We start from the raw sequence: 12,932 nt of genomic DNA, 5'->3' as shown, positions 1-12,932 counted from the left end.
CTCTAGGTACTGACTTGCAAATTATTTTTTATCTCTGAATTAGGTAATAGTTTTATCAGGGTTGTCCAGTACTTTTATGTGGCTTATACTAACCACGGTAACCCAATTTGATCAGTTGTGCAGCAAACAGCACAGCTACATGGAATGTATAGTGCCTACAGCTGGATACTTCAGATCCAGGGAATAGCACCAGTGAGATAATATTAAAATTTAACCTTTATTTTATTCCTTAAAACACACAAAAAGCAATATTAAAAACCGAAGATTTGACCATGCAGGTCACAAATCACACACTGCCCAGAGCTGTATATAAAGCTCAAAAGGGCCACAAATACGTCCCTTAGGCAAGATAGACAATGGGACAACTAAATCATGTGTTGAGAGCTGGTTAATACTATCAGTGGATAGCACATAGTCATAACGACAATAGTTCCATTATGCTCAGGTCAGAGTCATAAAATAACACAGGCAAAAGGATATATATTTTTCCTTCACTGAAGGTACGAAAAATACATATAAACACCTATTGGCTGTAATCAACACACAAATTAGGCAAAAAAACAGGGAAGATCTCACCCATTCAGATGATCTTCTGTTGCTTATCACAGCATCTCTTGCTGACAGGGCCAAAATGGGGCTTGGATTCCAGGTTGATGTAACTCACCCTAAACCCCATTGACTCCCGTCCTAACAAGGACGGTCCACAACTGAACCTATTGTTGTCCTTGTTCAAAACAGCCCCACATGCCCTCCGACGCGTTTCGTCACGTTTTAGTGACTCCTCAGGGGACCAAACATGGGTTAAAAGTATCAGGGCCAGTGATGGTGTAATGCCTGCAAGGTCCACACACACCAAATGCTGCAAACAGTTAGCCCCACTCATTCTGACCTATAAATGTATGGTCGGGGCCCACAAAGCCAATCCACAAAACTTCCGATCAGGTGCAACATTAATCACCTCACACGATCAACACTCACCACCAGCTGAAGGAGTAAGGACGCCAGGATTCCACGTGTCACAGTGTTTCCATATCGTTCGGTCTCCATTATCCAGCATGTGCACAGGACTTCCTGGTTGTGTTCACAGAAACGAGGCTTGGAACACATCACGTGATACACACATGGTTCACCATGTGATCCACCGTGTCATCGCTTCATTCTGAGTATTACAGCAGTGTAGGATCTGCCCACACCAGTGGGACACGCCCCCGGCCGTCCAGGCTGCTTACAGGGAAAAAATCCAAGCAGCCTGTCACATATGTGCAGGCACATCCAGCCCAGAATCAGCCGCACAGTGTTGTGTATATCCAAAACCACTGGGCAAGTGTATCACATGTTTCATGAGCCTATTTCAAACTTACCCTTGTCCCCATTAGTCTGTGCTGGAGACAAAGTTAGGCTCGTCATAACCATCAATATGTATATCATTATTTTAGTGACTCCATTAGGTAATTAAGATAAGCACTGTGTAAGATATATATGAGGTTTGGTGAGTGTTGCAGAAGTTGTGTATTTTAATATGCTTCAAGTCAAAGAAAAAATGGAAGGTAAAGAGTTACTCTTCCACCATGCTAGTAGCAAAGTGGGTCATAAAATGACCTCATTGTGTCCATTGATATTTTAGCAGGCTGGAAAGTCAGTGGTCTAAGGATCATTATTTCTAGCAGAGAAGGGATAAAACAGAAAGTTACAGTGTCATTATGCTCAAACCGAGCGAAAATCCGAGAGAAGTCAGATGTAACAGCCATAGTTTAACTGCTCATTCAGGCCTTTGGGGGCCACTGTATCCAACCTGAAAATCCACCTGGTCTCTCGTTGTAGTACCAGGCGGTCCCAGTCACCACCTCTCAGGGGTTGTTCAATCTTATCAATACCAGTAAATGATATGACGTTTTTCTTTCCTCCGTGGACATTATTTACGTGTCGGGCTAAGGGGGTCTCTCTCTTATGTTCTATGTCCCCCAAGTGGTCCCCAATACGCCGTCTAAACTCCCTGATGGTTTTTCCCACATATTCAAGGCCACATTCACATGTGGCCTTGTAGATAATACCCCGGGACCGGCAGTTTATGAAGTGGCGTATATCAAATAGCTCCTGAGTGACATTTGAGTTAAAGTTTTTTGAGGAGTTGATGAATGGACATGCCACACATTTCCCACATCTATAGCACCCTTTCATGTTAGATTTTAGCCAAGTATGTTGTTGGGGTGCCTGGAAGTGGCTGTGGACAAGTCTATCCTCAATCGACCTCCCTTTTTTGTAGGTGACGTGGGGATATTCACCGACCTTATGTTCAAGGTCTTTATCCATTCGGAGGATACCCCAGTATCTTTCCAAGATATTTCTTACTTGTTGTGACCCGTTTGAATAGGTCGTGATGAACCTGATTGGTCCATCACCACCTTTCTCGGGGGCTGAAACTAGGAGGTCTGTTCTCTTTATTGTTTTAGTTTCATTATAGGCCTTTTTCAAAACTCTTTCAGGATAACCTCTCTCCAAGAACCTATCCCTGAGATCATCTGCTTGATGTTTAAATGATCTCTCATCGGAACAGTTCCTCCGCATCCTCAGATACTGGCCCTTAGGTATTCCCCTTTTGAGGGGTGCTGGGTGATTGCTCTCCCATCTTAGAAGGGAGTTTGTAGAGGTTGGTTTTCTGTAGGTGCGCGTTTTAAGGGCACCTCCCTCTGTCTTAGTGACCAAGATATCCAAGAAAGGTAGGGTAGTGCGATTGGTCTCGTAGGTAAAGTGTAAACCAATAGGGTTGTCATTTAGTTTGTTAACAAAGCTTTCAAGGGTACTCTCCGGGCCACGCCAGATGACGAATACGTCATCAATATAGCGTGCCCAGAGTTCCACTCTGTGGGTGTCCTCCACTTCGTCCTCGCCGGCAAAGACCATTGTCTCCTCCCACCAGCCCAGGAGCAAATTTGCATACGAGGGGGCACAAGGGCTCCCCATCGCGGTGCCCCTGCGCTGGTGGAAGAATTTACCGTCGAAAACAAAGTAGTTCCTAGTTAGACAAAAATTGAGTGCCCTCAGTACAAAAGCATTATGTTGTAAGAATTGACAACCCCTGGTGGACAAGAAGTACTCAGCAGCCTGCAATCCCTTGTCATGCGGTATTGAGGAGTACAGTGCCTCCACATCAATACTTGCCAAAATGCACCCATCATCAACACATATACCATCGATCTTCCTCAGAAAATCGGTGGAATCTCTGGTATAGGATTGCAAAGATGTGACAAAGGGTCGCAAGACAATGTCCAAATATTTGCCCAGATTTTGGCAAATGCTATTGATTCCCGATACTATGGGTCTGCCTTTGAGTGGGTCTAGTCCCTTGTGCACCTTCGGCAGCCCATAGAAGGTAGCAATAGTTGGATTCTGGGGCAGCAGGAATTCATATTCTTTCTTGTCAATAACCTTAGAGGCCAAGGCCTCGTCCAGCAAGATTTTTAATTCAGACAAAAACATCTTTGTTGGATTTTCCCTCAAAACGTCATACCCTTCTCTATCATCCAAGAGATCCAGGCACATTCTGCGGTATTTTTCAGAGTCCAGGATCACCACATTGCCCCCCTTATCTGAGGGTTTTATCACAATGTGGCGATCCTGTTCAAGCCCCCGCAGGGCCCTGATTTCCTCTCCCGTACAGTTATAAGTGGAGAAAGGATTTTGCTGACTCAATTTTTTCAAATCCTCTGTCACCAGATTGACGAAGACATCCACTGTGGACATCTCACTTTGTGGAGGCGGCATTTTTGTGCTTTTATTTTTTAAGATGGTAAAGGGCCCCTCACCCCTAGTGTTGGGATTTTCTATGGCTAATGATTCGAGTAGCCTAACATCCGACAGCATGTCGGGTGGAATACCTAATTCTTCACAGGTCTTACCATCTTGTCTACAAAAATGCTTCCTCCACTTGAGTTTTCGTGCGAAGAGGTTCAAGTCTTTGACACACATAAATAAATTGAAATCAGATGTGGGGACAAAGGAGAGACCCCGTTCAAGCATAGACTTTTCCAAATCACTGAGAGGACGGGAGGACAGGTTAAGAACCTGCAGGCCTATTTCGGAAATTGGCCCCTCCCCTCTGTTCGGCTCCTCAGTGAGTACTCGCGATCTAAAAAACGAGGCCCCTGTGTAAATTGGTTTCCTCTGCCTCTGTTAGAGAAAGAGCCTTTCCCTTTTCGCCCCTGACCCCCTCTCCCACCCCTGGTATCACTCTCAGAGGCCTCGGTGTCAGAGGATGAGGGGTCTATGGGGATCTCGGTATGCAGTGTTTTGTTATTAAGGAAAATATATGCTCTGTTCTCCCTAAAATCCTGTAGATCGCGAACAAATTGTTTATGTTTTCTTTCTTTTACGTTATGTTGGAATCTCTCTATGTCATTTTGTAGTGTCAATTCTTTTTTAGAAAAATCTGGTTCACCAGAGAACTTTTTGGCTGAGTCTATCAGTTCTTTAAGGCTATCATTAAGGTGCAACAGGGTATTTTTTTCCTCCTCTAAGAGGAGTCTCATAAATCTGTGAGCACTCTCAGTGGCCTCTCTCTCCCATTTTTTAATGAATTCTGGGCTTTTCGATCTATTGCCTGGATTCAAGGTTATTCTAAGGCCTCTCGGTACTATGTTTTCTTTGAGATAGTTTTCCAGGGTCTGGACTTCCCACCAGGAAATAACTTGATCTTTATATAATCTGGTTAGATCTTTAAATATCAGATTATAAGTGGGAGTGTATTTTTTTGTTATGGTAACACTGTCGGAAAAAACCTCCCTTGCTTCCTCCAGCCAACTGTCAGTCCTCAGACCATCAGACAGAAATCCTGCCATATCACGTTTAATTTAAGCAAGTAAGCAAAGGAACCAAAGATTGGTGTTCCTTCCAGGACAAGGGCTCACAATTTGTTAGGGAATAGCACCAGTGAGATAATATTAAAATTTAACCTTTATTTTATTCCTTAAAACACACAAAAAGCAATATTAAAAACCGAAGATTTGACCATGCAGGTCACAAATCACACACTGCCCAGAGCTGTATATAAAGCTCAAAAGGGCCACAAATACGTCCCTTAGGCAAGATAGACAATGGGACAACTAAATCATGTGTTGAGAGCTGGTTAATACTATCAGTGGATAGCACATAGTCATAACGACAATAGTTCCATTATGCTCAGGTCAGAGTCATAAAATAACACAGGCAAAAGGATATATATTTTTCCTTCACTGAAGGTACGAAAAATACATATAAACACCTATTGGCTGTAATCAACACACAAATTAGGCAAAAAAACAGGGAAGATCTCACCCATTCAGATGATCTTCTGTTGCTTATCACAGCATCTCTTGCTGACAGGGCCAAAATGGGGCTTGGATTCCAGGTTGATGTAACTCACCCTAAACCCCATTGACTCCCGTCCTAACAAGGACGGTCCACAACTGAACCTATTGTTGTCCTTGTTCAAAACAGCCCCACATGCCTCCCGACGCGTTTCGTTCGACCACTGACTTTCCAGCCTGCTAAAATATCAATGGACACAATGAGGTCATTTTATGACCCACTTTGCTACTAGCATGGTGGAAGAGTAACTCTTTACCTTCCATTTTTTCTTTGACTTGAAGCATATTAAAATACACAACTTCTGCAACACTCACCAAACCTCATATATATCTTACACAGTGCTTATCTTAATTGTGATAAGCAACAGAAGATCATCTGAATGGGTGAGATCTTCCCTGTTTTTTTGCCTAATTTGTGTGTTGATTACAGCCAATAGGTGTTTATATGTATTTTTCGTACCTTCAGTGAAGGAAAAATATATATCCTTTTGCCTGTGTTATTTTATGACTCTGACCTGAGCATAATGGAACTATTGTCGTTATGACTATGTGCTATCCACTGATAGTATTAACCAGCTCTCAACACATGATTTAGTTGTCCCATTGTCTATCTTGCCTAAGGGACGTATTTGTGGCCCTTTTGAGCTTTATATACAGCTCTGGGCAGTGTGTGATTTGTGACCTGCATGGTCAAATCTTCGGTTTTTAATATTGCTTTTTGTGTGTTTTAAGGAATAAAATAAAGGTTAAATTTTAATATTATCTCACTGGTGCTATTCCCTAACAAATTGTGAGCCCTTGTCCTGGAAGGAACACCAATCTTTGGTTCCTTTGCTTACTTGCATACTTCAGATCCACCTGTAGCGCTCCACTGATCACACACAGTCGCTACCGACTTTGGGGTCAACTGATCAGTGGCGATGTCGTATGGATGACCTAAACCTAAGCCTAGGATAGACTATCAACATTAAAGTAACCTACCAACCCTTTAAAGTTAAACCACATGAGAGGTCCTTTTATATAGGAATATATCTATATATATATATAATTGTCTTATTCTGTCTGTCTGTCTGTCTTGCTCCAAAATGACGTCATTACAGTGACAACTGTTGCATTGGCCGCTCGGCCCCGCACACATTGGCCGCTCGGCCCCGCCCCCCCCGCACACATTGGCCGCTTGGCTCAGCTTGGTCCCGCCCCCGCACACATCGGCTGCTCGGCTTGGCCCCGCCCCTGCACACATTGCCCGCTCGGCCCCGCTCCCCACACACATTGCCCGCTTGGCCCCACCCGCACACATTGCCCTCTCGGCCCCACCCCCCACACGCATGAGCCGTTTGGCCCCACCCCCCGCACACATGGCCCGCTTGGCTCTGCCCCCCGCACACATTGCCTATTATACTTCTGTCCCCCCAGGACTACTCCTCCTATTATACTCCTCTCTCCCCAGGACTATTCCTTGTATTATACTCCTGCTTTTATAGTCCTCCTATTATACCACTCTCTGAGGGGTGCGCAGCATGGGGGATGGAGCACGATGGGGAGTGCGCAGCATGGGGGGATAAAGCACGATGGAGGGTGCGCAGCATGGGGGGATGAAGCACGATAGGGGTGTGCAGTATGGGGGATGGAGCATGATGGGGGTGCACAGCATGGGGGATGGAGCACGATGGGGCATGTGCAGCATGGGGGATGGAGCACGATGGGGGTGCACAGCATGGGGGATGGAGCACGATGGGGGGTGCACATCATGGGGGATGGAGCACGATGGGGGTGTACACCTCCCCCCAAAACAGACACACACACACACCGCCACACACGTACCGCACAACACACCACACACACACTGGGAACCACAAACACTGCCCTACACAGACACCCACACACACAGACAAATGTCACACACACAACACCCAACACATAAAACACCACGCACACACAAACACGGCGGCACACACAGACAAATATACACACACACCGCACAGCACACACACTGCACAAAACATACCTCACCCCAAAACAAACACACACAAACCGCACAACACACACAGCACCACACACACAACGCTGCAGACACACAGCGCTCCACAAACAACGCAACACACACAATACAACACAAACAACACTGCTCTCACACACACCCACACCCAGACAACACCCAGAACATTTACAGCGCCCTACACAAACACTTGGCAACTACACACAACAACATCTATATATATAACAAAAATCATACATTAACTACACAATAAATTCTAGAATACCCGATGCGTTATAATTGGGCCAGGCCACTATCTAGTATATATATATATATATACTTGTTGAAAAAGTCAACAGTTTTAGAAAAGTGCCTCTATAATTATTTTAGCTTTGCCTGGAGCATTCTGTTATATCTTAGGCAATGTGCCTTAAAAATTATTACAATTAATCCTTTTAGAAAATGAAAGGCTAATTCAGGTGAACAATAGCAGTTGTTGATGGAGGAACTCGTTTCAAAGACATTTCTGAAGAGTAATTTGTTAACTAAATTGTTGGATGACTGATCACATTTTGAAAGGATAGAAAGCTGTTTGATAAATGTTACAGATTTTTTTGTATTTTATTACTGTAAACTTCAAAACTAAAGTAAAACCACTGTAATCGTGCTATTTTAGCTTAAGTTATCTTTCTCAGCACCTTGGACAGGGGTCTTCTACTCTGCGTGCTAGCAATATACAGAGCATACAATGAGCAAGAATATAAACACAAACTTTTTGTTTATGCTCCCATTTTTCATGAGCTGAACTCAAGGATCTAAGACTTTTTCTATTGAGATAAAAGACCTTTTTTACTCGAATTTGTCTAAACCTGTGTTACTGAGCAGCACTTCTCCTTTGTATAGAATCCATCCACCTCACAGATGTGGCATATCAGGATGCTGATTAGACAACAATATTATTGCACAGGTGTGCCTTAAGGCCCAGTCACACTAAACAACTTACCAGCGATCCCAACAACGATACAACCTGATAGGGATCGCTGGTAAGTTGCTAGGAGGTCGCTGGTGAGATGTCACACTAAGCGACGCTCCAGCGATCCCACCAGCAACCTGACCTGGCAGGGATCGCTGGAGCATCGCTACACAGGTTGCTGGTGAGCTGTCACACAAGCAGATTTCACCAGCAACCAGTGACCAGCCCCCAGCCAGCAGTGCCGCATGGAAGCGATGCTGCACTTGGTAACTAAGGTAAATATCGGGTAACCAACCCGATATTTACCTTGGTTACCAGCGCACACCGCTTAGCGCTGGCTCCCTGCACACCTAGCCACAGTACACATCGGGTTAATTACCCAATGTGTACTCTGCTACGTGTGCAGGCAGCAGGAGCCGGCTTCTGCGGACTCTGGCAACCACAGTAAACATCGGGTAACCAAGAAGCCCTTACCTTGGTTATCCGATATTTACCTTCGTTACCATCGTCCGCCGCTCTCACACTGCCAGTGCCGGCTCCCTGTTCCCTGCACTCCTAGCCACAGTACACATCGGGTTAATTACCCGATGTGTACTGTGGCTACGTGTGCAGAGAGCAGGGAGCCGGCACTGACAGCTGAGAGTGGCGGACGCTGGTAACGAAGGTAAATATCGGGTAACCAAGGTAAGGGCTTCTTGATTACCCGCTGTTTACCGTGGTTACCAGCGTCTGCAGAAGCCGGCTCCTGCTGCCTGCACATTTAGTTGTTGCTCTGTCGCTGTCACACACAGCGATGTGTGCTTCACAGCGGGAGCGCAACAACTAAAAAATGGTCCAGGACATTCAGCAACAACCGGCGACCTCACAGCAGGGGCCAGGTTGTTGCTGGATGTCACACACAGCAACATCACTAGCAACATCGCTGCTACGTCACAAAAGTTGTTCCTTAGCAGCGATGTTGCTAGCGATGTTGCTTAGTGTGACGTGGCCTTTAGGCACATACGAATATAGCCTAATTGGCTAAACCAAATCTGTGGCCTATAACCAAATTGCCAGTAACTACTGCAGTATCACGAGCAGCAAATGTTAAAGATGGGCAGTTGATGAACTGATTTGGTGTTGAAGTCATATTGGCTCCAATTCTGTCATGCCGATGACAGCCAAACTAATTTGAAGTAGATAATTGACTAGCTATATGAGACAACAGCTCCTGATTAGCAGGAATGTGCCTGATAGCCTTGTTCTATCATGACACATCAGAAATGGCCTGGAAATACCTGCTCACCCGAATACTGGCTGAGGTATGGAGAATCAATGAGGGTATTGTTTCTTTCATTTTTATTGCTTTTATTCTGGTTCCCTTTACAGCAATAATTATCTGTTGGGCAATTCAGTTAAATCAGTCAGTAGAATAAGAAGTCATCTACATGGCCATGTGTGTCATAGGAAGATGAATAAAATGATACCTTGATATGTGCAATCTAATGTCTTGTGTCAGAGAAATCTATGTTTTTTTAATATGTAAATGAGCTGCTAAGATCTATGGAACAGACCAGTGTGAGACAAGTAGATCTGGAGAGTGAATTGTCAGTCATTACATGTCTCACACTGGTAGCACTCCCTTTCATTTAAAATAAGATCTGGAGGCCGATTCTCAGGGAGATCTGTGTCTGGACCAAAGATCTTAACAGATTATTTACATATTAATTTCTCTGGAATAATCCGGATCCGGATTCCAGAAATCAAGGTATTATATTCTAACTCTGATGACCTGTATGCCCATATAGACGCCTTAGGAGGGTTGAGCCTACTGACAAATTTCCTTTAAACTTCTTTATCGTCAATTATAACCTATGTGTAGGCGGAGTTATTTATGTTTTCTAAATTAAAAAAGGATGTATAACACTCACTGATATATGCTAGGGTTAATTAGCAAATTAAAAGTCAGGATATCATTTTACTTGACCCTTTTATATAATTTGTATTCTGTGTAACACATTCAAGGGTTGGGGTATGAGTATTAACAATTTCTTCTCTAATTTTTTGTAGGTTTTAAATCCTTTCTATGCCTTTGAAATGTGTAGTTTGGCCCTTTGGCTGGCTGTAGGCTTCATAGCATATTCCATTGCTGTTATTATTATGACTCTCATCTCTATTATTTTTACAGTTCATGATCTTAGAAAGGTGGGTAATACCATTTATTACTATATGATGTATCATCTTCTAAGAACAATAATTCTTTAATCTGGGGAATTTTACTCATGGGAAGATGCTTCATTATTGACATTGCAAAGAGTTGGACAGGCTCACATTCTTCCTGAAAAAGGAGCTGTGGAGAAACCAGCGCAATAGGGTCTTAACCGATAAACACAAAATTCTTAGAAGTAGGTGCACTCACCTAAAGGGGTTGTGTACAGGCCGCTTTACACGCTGCAATATCGGTACCGATATCGCTAGCATGCATACCCGCCCCCATCTGTTGTGCGACATGGGCAAATCGCTGCCCGTGCCGCGCAACATTGCCCAGACCCGTCACACTACTTACCTGTCCGGCGATGTCGCTGTGAGCGGCGAACCGCCTCCTTTCTAAGGGGGCGGTTCGTTTAGCGTCACAGCGACGTCACAGCTACGTCACTGAACCACCACCCAATAGAAGCGGAGGGGCGGAGATGAGCGGGACGTAACATCCCGCCCACCTCCTTTCTTCCGCTTAGTGGCCAGGAGGCAGGTAAGGAGAGGTTCCTCGTTCCTGCGGTGTCACACGGAGCGATGTGTGCTGCCGCAGGAACGAGGAACAACTTCGTTACTGCTGCAGTAATGATTTTTGAGAATGGACCCCCATGTCACCGATGAGCGATTTTGCACGTTTTTGCGACGATGCAAAATCGCTCATAGGTGTCACACGCAACGGCATCGCTAATGCGGCCGGATGTGCGTCACCAATTCCGTGACCCCAACGAGTTCGCATTAGCGATGTCGTAACATGTAAAGCCCCGTTTAGTCACAAGTCCTGAAATAGCATGTTACCAGAAATGGAACAGCCACAGCCCTAAAGAAATCAAGTAGAAATTAGTTGGAGAAGGAACTGGGTATCATGCCACGCTATTCACCATATAGACGAAGGGATGTAAATTTATTCCATGTCTTTAATCCTTGTCAATGCTTCTGTCCTGAGGAAGGGGGCTAAGTCCTTCAAAATGCGTTGACCTGTAATTGGCAATATTCATTAAAGACATGGAATAAATTTACATCCCTTCGTCTATATGGTGAATAGCGTGGCATGATACCCTGTTCCTAGGGAGCTGTTTCTAGAGTAAAATTGCATGAGCTTTTTTTGTAATCCTGTACTGCCCCTTTAAAACTTGATTTTTAAATGCAAGCAATATACTTGAATCATTTTTAAAACTATGTCAAGTTAACATCAAGTGTTTAGGTTATTTTTATTGTTCTTTTCAGAACTCGTGTTTTGGATGCAGAAGTAGTGTAAATTTACATTTTATATGGTTTCATTAAAGATGTATTCTCAAGTTGTCTCTAGAGCAGCCTAGAGCTCTTCAGTTTCTCCTTTTTCCTGGTTGCTTGGGGGGCAGGTACTCTTCTTTGAGCAATGATAGCATCATTCAGCTACTATGCTCTATCAGTGCTTGTTCTGAGTCACTATATTTGCATATAGAGATAACAGAGACACTGAACAAGCACACAGTTCAGGAAAATGAGAGCCCTGATTAAGAAAACTGCTATAGAAACTGCACTGCTTGGTGCAGTGCTGAGATTGTGATTATGCAGGATTGATAAGAGCCCTGAGCTGAGAGAGTGTGGTGGTGATCAGATAACTGCTGCATAGGAATCAATGGGCTGGTCAGAGCTGACAGATATTAGGAGTTAATGTGTCTCCTGGAATCTAACTATTGCACACACTTTGCCAGGGTTAGGGCTGACACTAATGTTCGAGCTTCATGGAAACCATCTGTACACTATGAAAGGTAAAATCTGTCTTTGAGGGAGAATGACAGCAGGCAGAAAAGCAAGTAATTGTAAACTTGCTTATCTGCATACTCTCTAACTATAGCAGTATAATAAATTAAGAATACCCCTTTAAAGAAAAAATAAACTTAAAGGAAAATGATCAGAATGTCACTTATACTATTTTCTTTGCTTTGTATGTAATGCAAACTCCACAAACAAAGAAAAAAAAATAAGGTTTCTTTGTTTCAGAAGAAAGGACTATGTTCTAATTATGTGGAATTCTGAAATGTCATATACTTTTGTAAATATAGAACATGCAATTTTGTCTTTCCAAAATTGAAATCTATCAATCCATCTACCAATTTTATCTAAAGGAATCTGTAAAGCTTCACAACCTGGTGGAGTCTAACAACAGCATGAAAGTGACCATTCGGCAAAAAAATGGAGGTATGTTGCTTTAAGACCACAAATGAACTGTACTACATTGTTTCTCCGTTATGTAAAGAAGACTTTTCACCATTTTTTAAAAGCTGGACATATTGTGAAAAAGACTCTGATTATTCAAATAAAATATATTTTTTCTACTTTTATTTCTTATCTCCATTATGGATCTATTAGCTTGTAAAATTCATTTGCTAATATCCCCTTCAATCCAGGGGACATTAACTTTTCT

The 12,932-nt window shown here is 43.5% G+C and overlaps 1 pseudogene; it reads left to right on the top strand.

Annotated features, from left to right (window-relative positions):
* LOC142297275 (putative cation-transporting ATPase 13A4) overlaps window positions 1-12,932 on the top strand; it is a 100,401-nt pseudogene that overhangs the window by 19,270 nt on the left and 68,199 nt on the right.

The sequence above is a fragment of the Anomaloglossus baeobatrachus genome, chromosome 3 (genome assembly GCF_048569485.1).
Source record: "Anomaloglossus baeobatrachus isolate aAnoBae1 chromosome 3, aAnoBae1.hap1, whole genome shotgun sequence".
NCBI classification, from domain to species: domain Eukaryota; kingdom Metazoa; phylum Chordata; class Amphibia; order Anura; family Aromobatidae; genus Anomaloglossus; species Anomaloglossus baeobatrachus.
This window is presented reverse-complemented; position numbering and strand designations above follow the sequence as displayed.